Raw genomic sequence first — 21,415 nt, forward strand, 5'->3', positions numbered from 1 at the left:
AAGCTAGAAATACTGCAATAATATTCTGGATATAAAAATATACCCATTTTGGGCAAAAAACTAAATTTGCAACCTTTGCTGCATCTGTCACTGTGAGATACACACATTAGATACTGCTGTTCTATTCTGTTATTAAAAAAACACCAATTTGGGGGCAAATACTAAATGTGCGGCCTTGGCTGCATCTGTCAGTGTGAGATACAAGCTTGAAATACTGCAATAATATTCAGGGTTTAAAAAAACACCCATTTTTGGCAATACCCTACATCTAGGGCCTATGATGCATTTGTTAGTGTGATATACAAGCTAGAAATACTGCAATAATATTCTGGGTAAAAGAATACCCATTTTGAGCAAAATACAGAATTTTGCAGCCTTTGCTGCATTTGTCTGTGAGATACACGCGTTAGATACTTCTGTTCTATTCTGTTATAAAAAAAACACCCATTTTGGGCAAAAAACTTAATTTTGAGGCTTTGCTGCATCTGGCAGTGTGAGATACACGCGTTAGATACTGTTGTTCTATTCTGTTATTAAAAAAACACCCATTTTGGGCAAGATCCTAAATTTAAGAAATATGAGGAGAGCGTCAAATAAGGACCGTGGCCACGGTCGTGGTGCTGCTGGTGGAGCTCCTGTTGCAGGGAGAGGACGTGGTCGATCTGTGCCAGCTACATGCACAAGTGAAACACCTATCTCAGGTGCGAGTAGGCAACAGAACCTTCAGCGTTATTTGGTCGAGCCTAATGCGGCTCTATGAATGGTGAGGCGAGAACAAGTACAGGCGATAGTCGATTGGGTTGCTGACAGTGCCTCCAGTTCCTTTAAATTGTCTCCCACTCAGTCTCCTGCTAAAAGATCAGCGTTGGCACCTGCAGCCGATGTCCATTAGTCTTTCACCTCACCCCCTTGCAAATCAGCCAAGCAGTCTGAGCCCCAAGTCATGCAGCAGTCTCTTCTGCTTTTTGATGACTCTGCTAGCAGGGTTTCCCAGGGCCATCCACCTAGCCCTGCCCCAGAAGTGGAAAAGATTGAGTGCACCGATGCCCAACCACTTATGTTTCAAGATGAGTACATGGGAGGACCACCACAGCACGTCTCGGATGATGATGAAACACAGGTGCCAATTGCTGTGGCTTTCTGCAGTGTGCAGACCGACAAGGAGGGCAGGGGTGAAGACTGGGTGGAAGATGATGTGGAGTACGATGAGGTCCTCAACCCCACATGGAATCAAGGTCATGCGAGTGACCTGTGTAGTTCGGAGGAAGAAGCGGTGGTCGCACAGAGCCACCAGCACAGCAGAAGAGGGAGCAGTGTGCAAAAGCAGAGCGGCCATCCCCTATACAGTACGCCTGCTACTCCCCACCGCAGCAAGGGACCGAGCACACCAAAGCCAGCTCCAAGGACTTCCCTGGCATGGAGGTTCTTCAGACAATGTGCTGACGACAAGACACGAGTGGTTTGCACACTGTGCAATCAGAGACTGAAGCGAGGCATAAACATTCTCAACCTGAGCACAACCTGCATGACCAGGCATCTAAGTGCAAAGCACAAGCTGCAGTGGAGTAGACACCTCAAAAACCAAGAAAGGTCTCTGGCTCCTCCTGCTTCCTCTTCTGCTGCAGTCTCGGCCTCTTTATCCACCTCTGGAGTGATAGTGCCACCTGCCACCCCGCAAACAGAGTATCTGCCAGCAACACCACCACCTGGGTCACTAAGCATCTCCACAATGTCCCACGGAAGCGTTCAGCTCTCCATCTCTAAAACACTGGAGCGGAAGAGGAAGTACCCCCTTACCCACCTGCGATCCCTGGCGCTTCAGTTTGCTTCCTCCTCCTACTCCGCTTCCTCATCCTCTACCGGCTCCTCATCCGGTCAGCATAACACCTTCACCACCAACTTCAGCACAGCCAGGAGTAAACGACAGCAGGCAGTTTTAAAACTTATCTGTTTGGGGGACAAACCCCACACTGTGCAGGAGCTGTGGACGGGCCTTGAACAACAGACCGATGAGTGGTTGGTGCCAGTGAGCCTCAGGCCCGGCCTCGTGGTGTGCGATAATGGGCAATATCTCGTAGCAGCTCTGGGACTAGCCTTTTTGACGCACATCCCTTGCCTGGCGCATGTGCTGAATTTGGTGGTGCAGAGGTTCCTTAAAAATTACCCCGATAAGTCAGAGCTGCTGCATAAAGTGCAGGCCGTCTGTACGCGCATTCGGTGTTCTCACCCTGCTGCTCGCCTGTCAGCGATGCAGCGTAACTTCGGCCTTCCCGCTCACCGCCTCATATGCGAAGTGCCCACTAGGTGGAACTCCACCTTGCACATGCTGGCCAGTCTGTGCGAGCAGCAGCAGGCGATAGTGGAGTTTCAGCTGCAGCACGCACGGGTGAGTCACTCTTCGGAACAGCACCACTTCACCACCAATGACTGGGCCTCCATGGAGACCTGTGTTCCTTGTTGTGCTGTTTCGAGTACTCCACTAACATGGCCAGTGCCGATAATGCCGTCCTTAGCGTTACTATCCCACTTCTATAACTCCTTGAAAAAATGCTTCTGGCGACGATGGAAGAGGATGTGGCACAGGAGGAGGAGTAAGAGGGATCATTTCATAGTGTTTCCAGCCAGTCATTCACAAGTGGCTCAGAGGGTGGGTTCCTGCACCCACAAATGCCAGGAACACAATTTTCCAGACAGAGCACAGTTCTGGAGGATGACGAGGTGGAGGATGAGGAGATGGAGGAGGAGGAATCGTGTTCACAGCAGGGTGGCACCCAGACCAGCTCATGGCCATCACTGGTGCGTGGCTGGGGGGATACAGAGGACACAGACGATACAGCTCCCACAGAGGACAGATTTTCGTTGCCTCTGGGCAGCCTGGCACACATGATTACATGCTGCAGTCTCCGCAACGACCGCCGAGTTGCCCACATTCTAACTTGTGCTGTGTACTGGGTGGCCACGCTGCTGGATCCCCGTTACAAGCACAACGTACCATCAATTATTCTGTCACTGGAGCGTGATCGTAAAATGCGCGAGTACAAGCGCACGCTGGTAGACGCGCTGCTGGTGGCATTCCCACTTGACAGCGGGGGCACAGTGGAAGCACAAGGCAAAGGCAGAGGAGGAGGAAGAGGTCGCCAACGCAGCTGGGGCACCACCAGCACCTCAGAAGGCAGGGTTAGCATGGCCGAAATGTGGAAAAGCTTTGTCAGCATGCCACAACAACCAGCACCACCAGCTGATATGGAACGTCTTAGCAGGAGTCAGCATTTCAGCAACATGGTGGAGCAGTATGTGTGCACACGCCTACACGTACTGAATGATGGGTCTGCCCCCTTCAACATCTGGGTCTCCAAATTGGGCACATGGCCTGAGTTTGCCTTTACGCCTTGGAGGTGCTGGCCTGCCCTGCAGCCAGTGTATTGTCTGAACGTGTGTTTAGCATGGCAGGGGGTGTTATCACAGACAAGTGCAGCCGCCTGTCCACAGGCAATGTGGACAAGCTCATGTTCATTAAAATGAACCAGGCATGGAAATCACAGGACTTGTCCGTACCTTGTGCAGAATAGACATGTATACCGGCCTTACCCAGCCATTGTTATACTACAGTGCAATTTCTCATTGTTGTATTTTGGATATTTCCCACTCTTTTGTAGTGTACCCTAATAAATAAAAATTAAAAATTAAAACCAAAAACCAGTGTTGGCTACCTCGTCCTCCTCCACTGCCGCTTCCACCTACACCGCTACGTCCACCGCCTCCTCAAACTCCTACTCCACCTCATAAATCAAGTTTATTTTCTTTAATTTGTACATATTTTATTTTATGTAATTTCACTATTATCTGTTACATTTTCTGGTGAAATTCACAAATTTTTGGGTGTGATATACCACTGCTATACCTATTAGACAGGTAAAAAATTTCATTAATTTGTCTGTTACATATTTGGGTGAAATTCACCACCAATTATTAGGTGTGATATACCCCTGCTGTACCTAGTAGACAGGTAAAAACATTTCACTAATTTGTCTGTTACATTTTCTGGTGAAATTAACCAATTTTTGGGTGTGATATACCACTGCTATACCTAGAAGACAGGTAAAAAAAAATTCACTAAATTGTCTGTTACATATTCGGGTGAAATTCACCAATTTTTGAGTGTGATATACCCCTGCTCTACCTATATAAACCTATAATGTTGTTAAAGAACAAATAACAAGAAAATGCCCAAAATATTCCAAAAATATATTTTATTTAATTGTAATAAACATATCATGATTTATAAAATATTAAAGATGACAAAAAAATATGAAGAATCAGAAGGAAACCGGATGCCGCAATTTACTGGCCAGTGCTGCTGCTACCCACCAAAAGATGGAAAACATTTCAAGTATGCCAATGATATATATCGGGGTGATTCACCAGATAGTAGCACTGATAATGCTACTGTTATGAAATAAAGTGCATATGGTCATCACCCTGGTACATAACCACTAAGCAGAGCTCGTCTCAAAGTGCAATTAAAGAAAAATAATAAAACAGGCACTAGAATCTAGCAATGGAGGGAAAGGTTGAACCCTCAAAAAATAAAAAAACACAAGACCTTATAGTAAAGGATATAGAGGAGCCCATCTATTTACTTCAGATAGAAAGCAAAAACATACCACAGGACATGATGGAGGGTGAAAGGCAGCAGGCACAGGACAGGATAGGAACATCGACGCGCGTTTCGCCTCAGCTTCGTCGGGAGGACCTAGTAGGCAGCTAACATTTCACTAATTTGTCTGTTACATATTTGGGTGAAATTCACCAATTTTTGGGTGTGATATACCCCTGCTGTACCTAGTAGACAGGTAAAAACATTTCACAAATTTTTCTGTTACATTTTTGGGTGAAATTCACAATTTTTGGGCTGTGATATACCCCTGCTATACCCAGTAGACTGGTAAAAAAAAAAAAAAAAAAAGATTTGTCTGTTACATTTTCGGGTGAAATTCACCAATTTTTGGGTGTGATATACCCCTGCTCTACCTAGTAGACAGGTAAAAAAAAAAAAAACTAAATTTGTCTGTTACATTTTTGGGGTGAAATTCACAAATTTTTGGCTGTGATATACCCCTGCTCTACCTAGTAGACACGTAAAAACATTTTACTAGTTTGTCTGTTACATTTTTCGGATGAAATTCACAAATTTTTAGCTGTGATATACCCCTGCTATACCTAATACCCAGGTAAAAACATTTCACTAATTTGTCTGTTACATTTTCGGTGGAAATTCACCAATTGATATACCCCTGCTATACCTAGTAGACAGGTAAAAACATTTCACTAATTTGTCTGTTACATTCTTGGGTGACATTTGATTAAACCCCTGCTCTGCATAGGTGACAGGGACATAAATTTCAAAAAATCGTCTGTTACATCGTCTGTTACATTGTCAGGTGACATTTTACCAATTTTGCCATATACAAACCTCTGCTCTGCATAGGTGACAGGGAATTAAATTTCAAAAATTCTTCTTTAATTGATGCGCGCCACCTCCTTTATTTGTAAGCTTCGGCTTCAATAATTTGTCCCACTTTTCCACTTGATCAACATTTAATTTCATCCATTGTCCTCCCTTGGATGTGGTATCTCTTTCTCACGCTCCCTTTCCAGTGTGGAACCCTGATTCGCCGATAACCGTGATCAACATGGTAGGCGCAGAAAAGAACATCGAAAGTTGATAGAGAAGATATCCAAATGGATCGTGGATGTCACGGGGACGTGCGATCAGGCAGAAGTAATCTAGAGTCAACAAAGCGGCAGCAAGGCCTCTCCTGTCCAACGTTTCCAAATCCAAAATACCCCAGTGACATTCCCTATAATTTTTTAATGATCATTCCAATATCAGGGCATTATAAGAGTCCTGTATTGTTATTTATCGTCACTACCTCCCTGAGTCGGGAGTGGGTAATTGCAGCGCACCCTCTCCTTAACTTAGAAGCTTCTGCTTCAATACTTTGTCCCACATTTCCGCTCGATCACATTGAATTTCATCCATTGACCTTCCTTGGATGTAGTATCCCTTTCTCACACGCCCTCTCCGGCATGGATCCCTGATTGGCCGCTAACTGTGATCAAGATGGTAGGCGCAGAAAAGAAAGTTGATAGAGAAGATATCCAATTGGATCGTGAACATCACGGGGACGTGCGATATGGTGGGGCAGTATGTGTGCACACACCTACACGTACTGACTGATGTGTCTGCCCCCTTCAACTTCTGGGTCCTCAAATTGGGCACATGGCCTGAGCTTGCCCTTTACGCCTTGGAGGTGCTGGCCTGCCCTGCAGCCAGTGTATTGTCTGAACATTTGTTTAGCATGGCTGGAGGGGGTTATAACAGGTTATATTTCCCAATGTTTTGGGGTTTACCCTAATTTAAACAAAATAAATAAAACCAAAAAGCAGTGTAGGCTAACTCCTAATCCTCTACCGCCGCTTTCACCTACACCGACGCTTCCACCTACACCGCCACATCCACCTCCTCCTCAACCTCCTACTCCAGAAGGACCTCCTCCTCCAAGATCAAGATTTTTATTTATTTTTTTACGTATTTTTGATGTTATTTTAAGTCATTTCCCTATCCACCTTTGTTTCCAGAGCACTTGTCATGCTCTTAACCACATTTTGCTGCCATTTGCTGCCCTCTAGCCCTTTCCATTACTTTTTTACAGCCATTTTAGTGCTCAAAAGTTCGGGTCCCCATTGACTTCAATGGGGTTCGGGGTCAAGTTCGGGGGAAGTTTGGCCGAACCCATCGAACCCAAACATCCAGGTGTCTGCTCAATTCTAGTCAAGATGGCTACTTCCATAATCATGTACGGAAAACAGAGTAAAAATGTAAAATAAAAATACATTAGAGGAAAAAGGGAATATGATTTACCATTTATATATTTTTTTTGTTTATCATATTTATATGCAATATTTTAGAAAGTAAGCTTTGGCTTTTCCATCTATATTGAATTTGTATTTCTGTCTTGAGTATCACTGCAACAGCAGCAACAACTTATAATAAAATAATTAAACAGCAAGTTGATAAAAGTTGTAATAGTTAAATCATAAAGTGATTCATCCTGAAATTGTATTGAAGAGGTTTTAAAATGTAATTAGTCCTAGCCATGTGTTATTATATCCAAATAAAATGCAGAAGATTTGTTTTATTGATGAAGGTTAGAATCCATTTTATATATCAAAGATATGGGAATAACATGTGAAATGATATTTCATATAAAGTTATAACCAAGAGGAGATGAGAATGAATTAATTCTATTGAACATTAAGATTAAAGTATGTATCAAAATAAGCACTTTTCAGAGGAAATAAATAAAGAAAATGCTTGTTATTAAATAACAAAAAAATCCCAAAAATATAAAGCTCTCAATGATCTATGGATGTTAACGTGATGAGGAATAACCACATGTGAGAGTTTTAATATGGAAATATCTCAGAAATGTCTATTAAGAACAGGGGGAAATGAATATAGGTGGACCACCTAGTATACTATTTGATTGAGACAGAAAAAAAATAAATAACTGTACTTTGCCTTTAGATTTCTTAACCACTTCCAGGCCATTTACCCTCTTCTTGATCAAGCATAATTTTGCAAATCTGGCATGTGTCACTTTATGTGGTAATAACTTTGGAATGTTTTTACTTATCCAAGTCATTGTGAGGATGTTTTTTCTTGACACATTGTACATCATGTTAGTGGTAAATTTGAGTCAATATGTTTTACCTCTATATATAAAATCCAATATTGACAGAAAATTTTGAAAAATCCCCTATTTTCTAAAGTAGATTCCCCCCCCTGCTTTTAAGGCCTCATGAACACGGGCGTGCCGTTTTTTTGCAGTCCGCAAACCGCGGATCCGCAAAAAACGAAAGTCGTCCGTGTTGCCTTCCGCAATTTGCAGAACAGAACGGGCGCCGGCAATATAAATGCCTATTCTTGTCCGCAAAGCGCGGACAAGAATATTACATATTATATTTTTTTATCAGGGCCGCGGAACGGAGCCACGGATGCGGACAGCACACACACGGAGTTCTGTCCGTATCTTATGCAGCCCCATTGAAGTAAATGGGTCCGCATCCGAGCCGCCAAAACGGCCGCTCGGATGCGGATCCAAACAACGGTCGTGTGCATGAGGCCTAAGGCTGAGTTTACACTTCAGTTATTTGGTCAGTTATTTCAATAATTTATTGAGAGCCAAAACCAATAGTGAGACCTTCTTAGAGGTTTAATTGAAAGGTTTAATTGAAAGATATTCACTTGTTCTGTGTTTTTGACCCGCACCTAGTTTTGGCACACAATACCTGATAGAAATACAGTATCACACAAAAGTGAGTACATCCCACATTTTTGTAAGTATTTTATTATATCTTTTCATGGGACAACACTGAAGATATGTGTCACCGCCGTCCCTGGAAGAGATCTTAGAAGTTCAGATAGACGGAAGACTCAGGAGTCTATCTGACAGATCTCTCTTGTTTTCATTGTTGCTGACAGGTTTCCACCCCTTCGCAGATGCTGCTCATTAACAGATGGCTCTTTATATGTTCCGCCTCTCACTTGTTTCCCTGCGGCTGATAGTTCTTCTGTGGAGTGCTCTGCTGGTGTGGTGGTTCTCCTGTTCCAGTTATATCTCAAGCTAAGTCCTTTTCCCTTTTTTTGGTGTGTCTGTTCTGACTAGGCCCCAGTGAGACACTAGCTCCTTTAATTTGGAAGAAGCCGGTTGCCTCTTTCCCTGTTCCCTAAGCTGAGGGTTGGGTGCAGTGTTTCAGCAGTCTGATGCTTGTGCATTTGCATTTCTACCTTTGAGATTTGCACATGTTGTTAGCACCTTAGGGAGAGTATCAGGGACTGCTAGGAGGTGACCTCTTTGTTCCCTAGGTTTGGGGCCTAGTCTGTTGTTGTTTAGTTGTGGTTCCCTTTGGTTGTCTTTTCTTCCCCGTACTTCCCGTGACATTATCAGCCGCCTTAATACCGTTACTGTTTCCCGTGCTCTCTGTTGCCATGGATCCTGTCTCTGTACTGGTGGATCGCATGCAGGGGTTGTCGCTGGAGGTAGCAGACCTCCGTGAATCTGTTGCAAGGTGTCAGGCGTCTGTCTGCGCCAGTGGGATCCAGACCTGCTCTGAACCAAAGATCGCCCTCCCGGACCGATTTGCCAGAGGAAGTGACAACTTTGTTCGGTTCAGGGAGGCTTGTAAACTTTATTTTCACTTACGCCCTCACTCCTCTGGTGACGAGAGTCAAAAGGTGGGGATCGTTATTTCTTTATTGAAAGTTGATGCTCAATTCTGGGCCTTTTCTTTGCCGACCAGATCCCAATCCCTCCGGTCGGTGGATGATTTTTTTAGAGCCCTAGGACTTAATTATGATGATCCAGACTGAGTTTCTCTGGCTGAATCTATGTTGCGCGGCTTGCAACAGGGAAATCGGTCTGCTCAGTCCTATTGCTCTGAATTCAGGTGGTGGGCAACTGATTCCGAGTGGAATGACCCTGCTCTCCAGAGTCAGTTCTGTCTGGGGCTATCTGAGAGACTAAAAGATGCCTTAGCACTCCATGAAAATCCTGTTTCATTAGAAGCTGCCATGTCTCTTACGGTACGAATTGATAGACGTCTAAGGGAAAGGTGCAAGACTTCGTTCTCTCGGGACGTATTACCTGAAGGGAGGTCGGTCCCCTCTGACACTCGGGGTACTGAGACACCTGAGCCCATGTTTGGAGATGAGCCTATGCAATTGGGACGGGTCTCTTCAGACCCGGGTGATAAGAACTTCAGGGCTATTAAGAAGCTTTTTTTTTTTTTGTGGTAAAGGGGGTCATTTTGTTAATGTTTGTCCCTATGTAAAATATCAAGGTCAGAATAAAAACAAAAAGAAGGAGCTACCAATAAGTTTTGTTCTCTAACTCTTGGCAGAGTAGTTGTGGAATCTGAGAACATGCTCTTGTCTTTTACCGGTAGTAGCTGTTTTCTCCTGCCTGCCAGGGTGATGCTAGATTAAAAAAAAAATGATGTGGAGGTATTTTTGGACTGCAGGGAAGGGGTTAACCTTGTGGATTACCAGTTTGTCCTGATGCATGGTTTTAAATCTAACGCACTGGACAAAGAGATCTCAGTGTTCGCTATTGATTCTGCTCCTCTTTCTCAAAAATCTTTGACTCACATGGTGCAGGATATCCATTTATGGGTAAGGGTATTTCTTGATTTATATTGAAGGGTCTGCCAGCTCCTCTGGTGCTAGGGTTGCCATGGTTAACCAAGCATAATCCTATCATTGATTGGCAAGCGAGACAGATCAAGGGCTGGAGTGATTTCTGTATGGACAACTGTCTTGTCACATCTCTTGCTGGGATATCCACTAAGATGTTACCCCCATTTCTCTCTGATTTTCTGATGTGTTCACTGAGAGTGTGGATCAGGAGTTGACCCCTCATAGAGAATATGATTACCCTTTCAATCTGATTTCCGGAGCTAAGTTGCCAAAGTCTCGATTGTATAACCTTTCTGAACCCGAAAGAGTTGCTATGCGAAAGTATATTACTGAGAGTTTGGCAAAGGGACACATCAGACCATCTAAGTCACCTATGGCGGCAGGGTTTTTTTTTGTAAAGAAAAAAGATGGGACATTGAGACCGTGTCTAGATTTCCGAGAGTTGAATCGCATCACTATCCGTGATCCTTATCCCCTTCTCCTGATCCCAGATTTGTTCAACCAGATTGTTGGAGCTAAGGTGTTTTCTAAGTTAGACCTAAGAGGGGCATATAATCTGGTAAGAATCAGAGAGGGGGATGAATGGAACACAGCTTTTAATACTCCTGTGGGTCACTTTGAGAACTTGGTCATGCCTTTTGGTTTGACCAAGGCCCTGGCAGTATTTCAACATTTCATCAATTACATTATTCATAATTTGGTGGGAAGGTGTGTTGTCGTATACCTGGATGACATATTGATTTACTTGCCCGAGATGGAGAGTCATCAGGATCATTTGAGACAAGTCTTACTGATCCTCCAGGAGAATAAGTTATATGTCAATCTAGAAAAATGTGTCTTTGCTGTTCAAGAGATTCCTTTTCTAGGTTACCTGCTTTCCCTTTTGGGCTTTCGCATGGATCCCGAAAAAGTCAGTGTGGTCTTAGAATGGGATCTGCCCGAGAATCAGAAAGCGCCTTTGAGGTTTTGGGGGTTTACCAATTACTACAGAAAATTTATCTTGAATTATTCCACTGTTGTCAAACCTCTGACGGACGTGACTAAGAAAGGGGTGGATTTCTCTGTCTGGTCGGAAGAGGCGTTATATGCTTTTTCCACTATGAAGAAATGTTTTTCTTCTGCTCCCATTTTGGTGCAGCCTGATGTGTCTCAGCCATTTATTGTTGAGGTGGACGCATCAGAAGTGGGAGTTGGTGCAGTTCTGTCGCAGGGTCCTTTTCCTGGCAAATGGCGCCCTTATGCTTTTTTTTCAAAAAAACTCTCTTCTGCCGAGAGAAATTATGATGTGGGCAATAGAGAGTTGCTGGCTATTAAGTTGGCCTTTGAGGAATTGCGTCATTGGTTAGAAGGAGCGATTCATCCCATTACTGTATTTACCGATCATAAAAATCTGGCCTACCTGGAGTCGGCTAAACGTTTGATCCCAAGACAGGCCAGATGGTCTTTTTTTTTTACCAGATTTAATTTCATTGTCACTTTTCGCCCTTGGGTCCAGAATGTCAAGGCGGATGCCTTGTTGCGTAGCTTCCCTGGAGGGGGGTAATACTGAGGATCCTGGTCCGATTTTGGCTGATGGGGTGGTTGTATCCACCCTCTATCCTGAACTGAAGGCGGAGGTGTTGGAAATTCAGGGAGAGGCACCTGATTCCTGTCCCCCAGGGAGGTTGTTTGTTCCTTCTGAGCTTCGTCACAAGGTATTTAAGGAACATCATGATACTGTCCTTGCTAGACACCCTGGGAGCAGATCCACAGTTGATCTTATTTCTCTGAGATTCTGGTGTCCTGGTTTACGTAAGAGTGTTGAGGGCTATGTGACAGCTTGTGAGATCTGTGCACGTGCCAAGGTGACTCATACTCGACCCTCAGGATCTCTTCTTCCTTTGTCCATCCCATCCTGTCCCTGGACGCACTTGTCCATGGACTTTATCACCGATTTGCCCAGTTCTTCAGGGATGACAGTGATTTTGGTGGTGGTCGACCACTTCAGTAAGATGGCACACTTTATTCCATTTTCTGGTTTACCCAATGCCAAAACTCTGGCTCGAACAGTTTTTGATAACATTGTTAAATTACACGGCATTCCCTCTGATGCTGGGACTCCGATCGGAACTCTCCACTGCCACCAATGATAGGGGAACGTGATTTTAACTAAAGGGGAGGGGGGGGAGATGTGAGGCCGCACTGGCCACCAATGATGGGGGATTCGGAACATGATTTTAACAAGGGGGGGGGAGATGTGAGGCCGCACTGGCCACCAATGATGAGAGATTCGGAACGTGATTTTAACTAGGGGGGGGGATGTGAGGCCGCACTGGCCACCAATGATGGGGGATTCGGAAATCGGGTGCTGCCAGGCAGCAGGGGGCAGTCATGTACACAGTTCTCAATATATTCTAACTTGAAGCTTCCCCATCACTATGGGAACACCTCTGTGTTAGAATATACTGTCGGATATGAGTTTTCACGAAGTCAATGGGTCCGCAGAAAATCACGGAAAACGGAACAACGGCCACGGATGCACACAACGGTCGTGTGCATGAGGCCTAACAGTGTAAATTTGGTGTACCTTCAAAATAACTCAACACCCACCCTTTAACCTTTGCAGCAATGCTGGCAGCACTCATATGACTATTTTGAAAAGACAACCTCTGGCTATGACACCGAGCACGTGCACTCAACTTCTTTGGAATCTGTCTTGTTAAACCACTGTATGGTCTTGGCCACCGTGCTGCCGTTCAGTTTCAGGGTGTTGGCAATATTCTTATAGCCTAGGCCATCTTTATGTAGAGCAACAATTCTTCTTTGCCATGTGGTGCTATGTTGAACTTCCAGTGACCAGTATGAGAGAGGGTGAGAGTGATAACACCAAATTTAACTCACCTGCTCCCTATTCACACCTAAGACCTTGTAACACTAACGAACGAATCACATGGCAGCGGGGAGGGAAAACTGGGCACAATTTGGCCATTTTCACTTAGGGGTGTACTCACTTCTGTTGCCAGCGGTTCAGACAATAATGACTGTTTGTTGAGGTTTTTTGAGGGCACACCAAATTCACACTGTTATGCAAGCTGTACACTGACTACTTTACATTGTATCAAAGTGTCATATCTTCAGTATTGCCCCATAAAAAGATATAATAAAGTAGTTGCAAAAATATGAGAGGTATATTTACTTTTGTGAGATACTGTAACTGACCAAATAACTGAAGTGTGAACTCAGCCTAAGGCCTCATGCACACGACCGTTGTTGTGTTCCGTTCCGCAAAATGGGGTTCCGTTGTTCCGTGATCCGTTTCCGTTTTTATTTCCGTGTGTCTTCCTTTATTTTTGAAGGATCACCAGACATGAAGGAAAGTAAAAAAAAGTCTAAGTCAAGTTTGCCATGCAAATGATAGGAAAAAAACGGACGCGCACGCACGGACGCGGATGACAATCTTGTGTGCCTCCGCGTTTTTTCACGGTCCCATTGACTTGAATGGGTCCGCGAACCGTTTCCGTGAAAAAAATAGGACAGGTTATATTTTTTTGACGGACTGGAACCACGGATCACGGACGCGGACGACAAACGGTGCATTAGCCGAGCTTTCAACTGACCCAATGAAAGTCAATGGGTCCGCAGAAAATCACGAAAAACGGAACAACAGACACGGAACACAACAACGGTCGTGTGCATGAGGCCTAAGACAGATAGTAATACCTTATAAAAGAGTTATTAATTAACATTTACCATATGTCTACTTTCTATTGGCATCATTTTGGTAATATTATTTTATTTTTTAGGATGTTAGAAGGTCTAGAATTTTAGGAGCAATTTTTTTTTTAATTTAATTTTTAAGAAAATTTACAATATCAACTTTTTTTTATAGATCAATTCAGTTCTGAAGTCACTTTGAGGAGCTAACATACAGTTGCAAGAAAAAGTATGTGAACCTTTTGGAATGATATGGATTTCTACACAAATTGGTCATAAAATGTGATCTGATCTTCATCTAAGTCACAACAATAGACAATCACAGTCTGCTCAAACTAATAACACACAAAGAATTAAATGTTACCATGTTTTTATTGAACACACCATGTAAACATTCACAGTGCAGGTGGAAAAAGTATGTGAACCCTTGGATTTAATAACTGGTTGAACCTCCTTTGGCAGCAATAACTTCAACCAAACGTTTCCTGTAGTTGCAGATCAGACGCGCACAACGGTCAGGAGTAATTCTTGACCATTCCTCTTTACAGAACTGTTTCAGTTCAGCAATATTCTTGGAATGTCTGGTGTGAATCGCTTTCTTGAGGTCATGCCACAGCATCTCAATCGGGTTGAGGTCAGGACTCTGACTGGGCCACTCCAGAAGGCATATTTTCTTCTGTTTAAGCCATTCTGTTGTTGATTTACTTCTATGCTTTGGGTTGTTGTCCTGTTGCAACACCCATCTTCTGTTGAGCTTCAGCTGGTGGACAGATGGCCTTAAGTTCTCCTGCAAAATGTCTTGATAAACTTGGGAATTCATTTTTCCTTCGATGATAGCAATCCGTCCAGGCCCTGACGCAGCAAAGCAGCCCCAAACCATGATGCCCCCACCACCATACTTCACAGTTGGGATGAGGTTTTGATGTTGGTGTGCTGTGCCTCTTTTTCTCCACACATAGTGTTGTGTGTTTCTTCCAAACAACTCAACTTTTGGTTTCATCTGTCCACAGAATATTTTGCCAGTACTGCTGTGGAACATCCAGGTGCTCTTGTGCAAACTGTAAACGTGCAGCAATGTTTTTTTTGGACAGCAGTGGCTTCCTCTGTGGTATCCTCCCATGAAATCCATTCTTGTTTAGTGTTTTACATATCGTAGATTCGCTAACAGGGATGTTAGCCTATGCCAGAGACTTTTGTAAGTCTTTAGCTGACTCTCTAGGATTCTTCTTCACCTCATTGAGCAGTCTGCACTGTGCTCTTGGAGTCATCTTTACAGGATGACCACTCCTAGGGAGAGTAGCAGCAGTGCTGAACTTTCTCCATTTATAGACAATTTGTCTTACCGTGGACTGATGAACAGCAAGGCTTTTGGAGATACTTTTATAACCCTTTGCAGCTTTATGCAAGTCAACAAAATCGTAGGTCTTCTGAGAGCTCTTTTGTGCGAGGCATCATTCACATCAGGCAATGCTTCTTGTGAAAAGCAAACCCAGAACTGGTGTGTGTTTTTTATGGGGCAGGGCAGCTGTAACCAACACCTCCAATCTCATCTCATTGATTGGACTCCAGTTGCCTGACACCTCACTCCAATTAGCTCTTGGAGATGTCATTAGTCTAGGGGTTCACATACTTTTTTCACCTGCACTGTGAATGTTTACATGGTGTGTTCAATAAAAACATGGTAACATTTCATTATTTGTGTGTTATTAGTTTAAGCAGACTGTGATTGTCTATTGTTGTGACTTAGATGAAGATCAAATCACATTTTATGACCAATTTGTGCAGAAATCCATATAATTCCAAAGGGTTCACATACTTTTTCTTGCAACTGTAATAGAAACCGCCCATAAATTAGCCCATTTTAGAAAATTCACCCCTCAAACTATCCAAAACTGATTTTAGAAATGTTCTTAACCATTTACATATTCTCCAATAATTAAATCAAAATGAAGGTAACATTTCAAAATGTCACTTCTTTTTTTTACAGACATCAAGTGTTAACAACAAAACAATCCTCCATTTTTATTAGGCCTCATGTACACGACCGTTGCTTTGGTCCACATCCAAGTCGCATTTTTGCTGGTCGGATGCAGACCCATTCACTTCAATGGGGCTGCAAAAGATACAGACAGCACTCCGTTTGCTGTCTGCATTCGTTGCTCTTTTCCATGGCCCCATAAAAACAAAATAGAGCATGTCCTATTCTTGTCCATTTTGCGGACAAGAATAGTCATTTCTATAAATTGCGGAGCTCACATGGCCGGCATACTTGTTTTGTGGATCCGCAATTTGCATACCACAAAACACGGTGCGGTCGTGTGCATGTAGCCTTACCCTTATTATGAAGCTTACAGAAGTACCCCACCTATAGTCATAAACTGTATGGACACATGGCAGCGCTCAGAAGGCAAGGAGTGCCATATAGTTTTTGGAGGGCAGATTTTGCTGGAATGGTCTTTGGGCACCATGTTGCATTTGAAGAGACCATGAGGAATCCCTACAGTGGAATCGCAAGGAATTTTTGACGGGTGTTGTGAGCACTTTGACAGAATAGAATTTTCATAGAATTTAGAACACTTGGCTGTGAAAATAAAAATAAATAAATATTTTTATTTTCACAAGGGATAACAGGAGAATATTACCCCACAATTTGCTAACCATTTTCTATTGAATACAGTAACACTTTATTTGTGGTCATAAACTGCTGTTTGGCAATATGCCCGGGATCAGAAGGGAAAGAGCTGCATCTGGATTTTCTCGCATGGAATTTGCAGAAATGGATGTTAAGAGAAATAACTTTTTTTTATCTTTTTGTAGACTTTGCTTATTTTTTTTCTGGACAAACTGTAGTTTTTATTGTCATCATTTTGGCTTTCTGATCGCTTTTTATCTTATTATTTGGTAAGTGAGTTGGGAAAAAAAAAAATTCTGTCAGTGTCTTTTATTTTTTATAAGGTTCACCATGTTGTATACATGATATGATAACTATATTCTGCAGATTGATACAATTATGATGATACCAAATTTATATAGCTTTTTTTTTTATGTTTTACTACTTGAGCATAATAAAATCCCTTTGTATTAAAAATCTGTCATATTTTGAATTGCTATATACCAACATCCATAACATGTTTAATATTTTGCCAAGATAGATGTCTGAAGGCTTGTCTGATGAATTGATATTATTTTTTTGGGAACTAAGATGACAAAAAAAAAAAATGTTTTTGAGGTAATTTTTTTAAGGCATTCACTTGATAGGATAGATCATGTGATAATTTTTTATAGAGGTAGTAGTCACAGGCAGCAATACCAAATATGTCTATTTTTATTTTTTTTAGTTTTACACAATAAGAGCATTTTTGGGAAAAACATGATTTTGTCTTGCCAGTTTCTTAAAGCCTTATTTTTTAAACTTTTTCTGGCTATGGTATTGAATGAGGGCTTGTTTTTGCGAGATGAGGTGACATTTTCATTGGTACCATTTTGGGGTACATGAAACTTTTTGATCGCTTGATATTATGTTTTTTGGGAGGTGAGTGACAAAAAAATAGCTGTTTTGTCATTTTTTTTACACCATTCACCTGATGGTATAGATCATGTGATATTTTTGCAGAGTCGGTAATTACAGACATTTATCATTTAGCAACAGGATAAGTGATAAAAGGGTGGCACATAAATGCTGCCTTTCCATTGAAAGTGTATTAGTGTCTAATGAACAGCAAAGACAGCTTTTTTATATATATACATATATATATATATATATATATATATATATATATATAAAACTCAAGTATTTATAGTTTATTGGCTTACTGCCAGTACCTCTATAGCATATATTCTGCTGAAAACACTGAGCAATTGCCTCCTTTGTTTTCTAAAAAACCTTAATTTACCATTTGTAATTGGGCATTTTCAGTGAATTTCAGTGCATCAATATACCCTTGTAATTGAACGCATTGTATTACTGAAAGATATCGTTCAATTACAGCAAAGTTGCAAAGACATTTTACTGCAATAACGTAATTAGTATACATGTGTTAGTGAATGCTTTGTATTACTGCAAGATGCTACTCAGTTACAGCAAATGCAGTTTACTGCAATAATGCCATTAGTATCCTGTGTTAGTGTGGGAGAGTGCGATGACATCATTGCTGTAATGACCGGCGTCACGCACAGGGAGGGAAAAGGGAAAGCCCTGCCCAAGGGAGAGGGTAAGGTGGTGACCCCTGACTCACCTTGCGGCTGGCACCTGACTGCCCTGACGTCCCTAGACGGGTTCTTCACCCGTGCGGCGATCATGTGCCTAAACCCTGGCTTTCCCTAAAATGAGCCCTAGATAGTGAACGGGGCGGTGGGATCGCTAGTCCGCACCACTGACACTAAGAGGGAAACACCAGGGAGAGGACAGACAATACAGACAAACACATACACCCAGGTGGGCGACCACAGCAGACCAACAAAGGTCCAACAGGGATCCGGAGGGTAGCGTTCTGGACCAACAACCAGAGAACGCAGCAACACAGCTCCAGAGGGTCAGAATAGATGTCCAGGCAGGAAGCTCTATATCTGGCAACCAGAGAAGTGTGAGAGGGGAATATAAGGAGGTTGGGAGTGCTGGACAAGGAACAGCTGAGGAGAAGGAGCTACAGACCCCTAAGTGAGCCAAAAGGGTTTGCAAAGCAAACCCAGAAAGCTACCATAAGGAAACAGCCCTATCTTACATAGAGCGCGCAGCCAACCGCTGCGACTTCCTGACCCCAGGTATAACGGAGTCAGGCGTGGTTCTTGACACCCTCGTGACAATTGCACACATTGTATTACTGCAAGTTACGCAAAACAGCATTTTACTACCAAAACTGCATTACTATACCTGTCTAAGTGAATGAATTTTACTGGAAAAAGCATGGTGTCATAGACCCCAAACTTGTACCCATCAAAATTTATGAATTGCTAAATAATTAACCACGCTTAAATTAATAAATATGTTTTTATTGCTGGAAAATAATTGGCCACGGTGCTTAATGTCACCTAATACATATATAATTAATTAAAACATATTAATAAATAGTGTTGAGCGCGAATATTCGAATATCGGATTTTTTTTGCGAATATCGGCACTTCGATAATTCGCAAATATTTTGAATATAGTGCTATAAATTTGATATTTCGAATATTTTTTTCTTTTTTTATTGTTATATTTTTTTCTTTCCCACTTCCCAAAAGTAGTTCTTACCTGTCCTTAGGATTCCTGGCTTCCTGGCTGCTCCAGTCCGCTTCTGACGACTTCCTGGCTGCTCCGCCCGCTTCTGACGACTTCCGTGCTAATGGAGCGTCCCCATCACCATGGGAACGTCTCCATACTAGAATGTACTGTCGGATTTGAGAATTACGTTGAAATCGCAATTCGATTAATTCAAGTTATAATAATCAAATTTCGATTTCAACTAGAGTTGAGCGAACACCTGGATGTTCGGGTTCGAGAAGTTCGGCCGAACTTCCCGTAAATGTTCGGGTTCGGGATCCGAACCCGAACCGAACTTCGTCCCGAACCCGAACCCCATTGAAGTCAATGGGGACCCGAACTTTTGGGCACTAAAAAGGCTGTAAAACAGACCAGGAAAGAGCTAGAGGGCTGCAAAAGGCAGCAACATGTAGGTAAATCCCCTGCAAACAAATGTGGATAGGGAAATGAATTAAAATTAAAATAAAAAAAATAAAGATGAACCAATATCAATTGGACAGAGGTCCCATAGCAGAGAATCTGGCTTCACGTCAGCAGAGAATCAGTCTTTTCATGCCATAGCAAAGAATCTGGCTTCATGTCAGCAGAGAATCAGTCTCTTCATGCCATTGCAGAGAATCTGGCTTCATGTCAGCGCAGAATCAGTCTTCATGTCATAGCAGAGAATCAGGCTTCACGTCACCCACCACTGGAACAGGCCACTGTCACACATATAGGCCCCGGCACCCAGACAGAGGAGAGCGGTCCCGTAACAGAGAATCTGGCCTTATGTCAGCACAGAATCTGTCTTCATGTCATAGCAGAGAATCAGGCTTCACGTCACCCACCACTGGAACAGGCCACTGTCACACATTTAGGCCCAGGCACCCAGGCAGAGGAGAGAGGTCGCGTAGCAGAGAATCTGGCCTTATGTCAGCGCAGAATCTGTCTTCATGTCATAGCAGAGAATCAGGCTTCACGTCAGCCACCACTGGAACAGGCCACTGTCACACATTTAGGCCCAGGCACCCAGGCAGAGGAGAGCGGTCCCGTAACAGAGAATCTGGCCTTATGTCAGCGCAGAATCTGTCTTCATGTCATAGCAGAGAATCAGGCTTCACGTCACCCACCACTGGAACAGGCCACTGTCACACATTTAGGCCCAGGCACCCAGGCAGAGGAGAGAGGTCCCGTAACAGAGAATCTGGCCTTATGTCAGCGCAGAATCTGTATTCATGTCATAGCAGAGAATCAGGCTTCACGTCACCCACCACTGGAACAGGCCACTGTCACACATTTAGGCCCCGGCACCCAGACAGAGGAGAGCGGTCCCGTAACAGAGAATCTGGCCTTATGTCAGCACAGAATCTGTCTTCATGTCATAGCAGAGAATCAGGCTTCACGTCACCCACCACTGGAACAGGCCACTGTCACACATTTAGGCCCCGGCACCCAGACAGAGGAGAGCGGTCCCGTAACAGAGAATCTGGCCTTATGTCAGCACAGAATCTGTCTTCATGTCATAGCAGAGAATCAGGCTTCACGTCACCCACCACTGGAACAGGCCACTGTCACACATTTAGGCCCCGGCACCCAGACAGAGGAGAGCGGTCCCGTAACAGAGAATCTGGCCTTATGTCAGCACAGAATCTGTCTTCATGTCATAGCAGAGAATCAGGCTTCACGTCAGCCACCACTGGAACAGGCCACTGTCACACATTTAGGCCCAGGCACCCAGGCAGAGGAGAGGTTCATTCAACTTTGGGTTGCCCCGCAATATAATGGTAAAATGAAAATAAAAATAGGATTGAATGAGGAAGTGCCCTGGAGTACAATAATATATTGTTAAGGGGAGGTAGTTAATGTCTAATCTGCACAAGGGATGGACAGGTCCTGTGGGATCCATGCCTGGTTCATTTTTATGAACGTCAGCTTGTCCACATTGGCTGTAGACAGGCGGCTGCGTTTGTCTGTAATGACGCCCCCTGCCGTGCTGAATACACGTTCAGACAAAACGCTGGCCGCCGGGCAGGCCAGCACCTCCAAGGCATAAAAGGCTAGCTCTGGCCACGTGGACAATTTGGAGACCCAGAAGTTGAATGGGGCCGAACCATCAGTCAGTACGTGGAGGGGTGTGCACAGGTACTGTTCCACCATGTTAGTGAAATGTTGACTCCTGCTAACACGTTCCGTATCAGGTGGTGGTGCAGTTAGCTGTGGCGTGGTGACAAAACTTTTCC

Source organism: Bufo bufo, chromosome 1, assembly GCF_905171765.1.
Source record: "Bufo bufo chromosome 1, aBufBuf1.1, whole genome shotgun sequence".
NCBI classification, from domain to species: domain Eukaryota; kingdom Metazoa; phylum Chordata; class Amphibia; order Anura; family Bufonidae; genus Bufo; species Bufo bufo.